Source organism: Papaver somniferum, unplaced genomic scaffold, assembly GCF_003573695.1.
Source record: "Papaver somniferum cultivar HN1 unplaced genomic scaffold, ASM357369v1 unplaced-scaffold_57, whole genome shotgun sequence".
NCBI lineage: Eukaryota > Viridiplantae > Streptophyta > Magnoliopsida > Ranunculales > Papaveraceae > Papaver > Papaver somniferum.
The window spans coordinates 3,969,425-3,972,235 of record NW_020648415.1 but is presented as its reverse complement, the minus strand read 5'-3'; positions in this window follow the sequence as shown (position 1 = coordinate 3,972,235).

Sequence of the window (2,811 nt, the reverse complement as noted above, 5' to 3'; positions counted from 1 at the left end):
TCGGTAAAGGCAATTTGAGAAACCCAAAATACTGAATCCCAATCAAATAAATATGAATAAAAGAGATAGTGATGAACAACATACAAATCACTGTAAAATAATGCTAACTATGAAGATGCCAACTTTGATACTGCCAACTTATAGAAAATGATGGATGTCGTAACCACAACAAATTAATCGAGATATTTTCCACTAATAACTGGTAATATAGCGGTAGTAAGGATAGTTCCCACAGAGATCTGTGTAATTGATAGGTTATTTATATTAGCAAAACAAAGGAAAACACAAAGGGGGGTTGAATAAAAGTAAAATAAAAAAAATAACAAATAAAAGAAAGATGATCAAGGAGTCCTTCGCCATCACCAAACGTTGACTCAGTAGTATACTTATATATCTTCGTTAGAACCATTCATCACCAACTGTAGGAAAGCAACTAGAGCAGCGCTATACCCAATGTTCCTCTTGTAACCGGATACCGAAACGCTCGCATATCAAGTTCTATCCAACCGAACCACCAAGTAGTAGCGCACTCAAGGTGTAACCCAATTGGAAGCTTTAAGTTATGTGAACTTAGGTTGATCCCAGCAGTTAAACTCTTAGCGCAAGGTCCACTTACTAGTGTTGTCTTCACACACGATTGCTCCACAGAATCCCTCTGTGAGGTCTCACGTTCTCTACTTGTGTAGGAGATGCACAACAATTACAGATCGCTCCAAATCTCTACTAGCAATAAAACAATCAATAGACTAATCTAGTATGCATCCCAAATCAATCTAAGAATCATTCATAAACCATAAATATAGAAAAGACAATAGATGATGATTAAAACTTCGAATAGATTTATATAACTAATAAAGCTTCACGCTAGAACATTGAATTCATCCTCAATCAATCAAAGGTTTATCTACTCATAATTACAAGAAGAATGGGTTCCCCCAAAAGGGGTAAACCCTAGGTTTTGGTGTAGAGATGTAATATGAGATATGGATTGTGGTAAAAGATAGATAAAAGATGTCTTCTTAAGGCTCTGGATGTCTTCTTATATAGAACTCTCAAAGTTAGGCTTTAGAATCCTTCCGGGACCGTGTTTCCTTGAGTTAGAAGTCAATTTCGCGTCCAAATATGTCCCAGGAAGTTGTCAGGTTCGGCTCACAACTTGCCGACCTTTCCCGGACGAACTTGACAAGTGAAAATTACTCCAGGAGAGTGTTAGGTTCGGCTCACTTGATTAGATTGGTTTTGAGACGAACATCCTCATGTATGCTCTTAGAAAATTGATTTTTAATCTCCAGGTTCGGCTGACTCGAGCTGATGAAGTTATCAGCCGAACCTCTCTCTGTAACTTCAAATATTTCAACCTTGTTTCGCCTATAACTTCTTCGTCCGAACTCGGAATGACTTCATTCTTTTTGTGTTCACTTCGTATTCTCGTTCTCTTCAAGATGGTATTGAGAAATCCTAGATTTGAATGAGTTGAATTTGGTCATTGGCCTTCCTTCATTGATAAACTCCACTTCCTTGTCCATTTAAGCACTTTCTAGCTCCTTTTTAGATGATTCACATGATATGACACATAAACCAGAAAATAGTCATAATAACAAGTAACATGCAAGAATTATAGCTAAAATAAGTATGGAATTGACTTTCTAGACATTAAATTAAGCACTTATCAGAAAACCTGATGAATGATGGGACATTTCTGCAACACCCGTGCGTGACAACAGGTAAATGAGAAGAAGAAAAAATTAAAGAAGAAACAGATCAGTTAGAACCAGAAATTGACATGTTAAAAGAAAAAAGAAGAAAAAGAAAATTAGGGCATCAAAAACCGAGAGAATCTGGCAATAAATTGAAAAACAAAGAAAATTTAATACAGGGAAAGATTCAGAAAAAACTTAAAAACTAAAGATTGAGAAGAGTAAAGCGAGATCAGATGAAAATTAATGAAGAGGAAATTAGGTTGACTAATTTCGATTAGGGGATTGACTTTCGCTTGACCATATCTCCCAGCGAGAAAAGAGAGTCACTTCCAAGAAACTCTTCCTAAGGTTGGCTTGCTTCATAATAGTAATAGAAATTCAAATAGAAGTACACATGAGGATGTTTTCCAGAAAATCCACCGGGAGAGAAAGAGCTCATGGGGACCACCTGGAGAAAAATAATGGGTTGCTTTTCACCCACCATGAGACCCATTGTGACTGTCTCTCCCGATATGATTCACAGGATTTAAGTCCCGATGAATCTAAAGTTATTAAAAGAAATTTATTGAAATTCAGATTGGTTGCTTGCAGTGTTTTTATTAAAAAAGAATTGGTTGTTGGCAGTGAGAAGGGACAAGTCGTCGACTAGTGCTAAATAATATAGCACCGGAGGATTGTACTACTGGTACAAAAGTTATTGGTTTTGTTAGAGGATTTTCAAAATCAAGACTTTCAAGATTCCAAACGGGGGTATCATTTTGTTTGGAGGTGTACCGATCCAAATACAATTATTCTTTTGTCCTATATGTAAATTGCTACACAAACACAATGATACCCCATTAGCAGCATTGAAGACTTTGCCCTTACTGATTTCTCTCCTTACTTTCCACTATCCATCAGCCGCACGTTCTTCTTTGTCGACCACACTGTGAGAGTGCGGATTAATCGGACATTGGTCTCTCAGAGCAACTGCAGTGGTGCGAGTATAACCAAAGATCAAAGACCAAAAAAAACGATTAAATTTGAGTTTAGTCTGGTGTGTGACGCTACGGGTACAAGACTAAATTTGATCGAGCGTAACACTGTGCATCCGCCCGTTGTTTTATAAAAA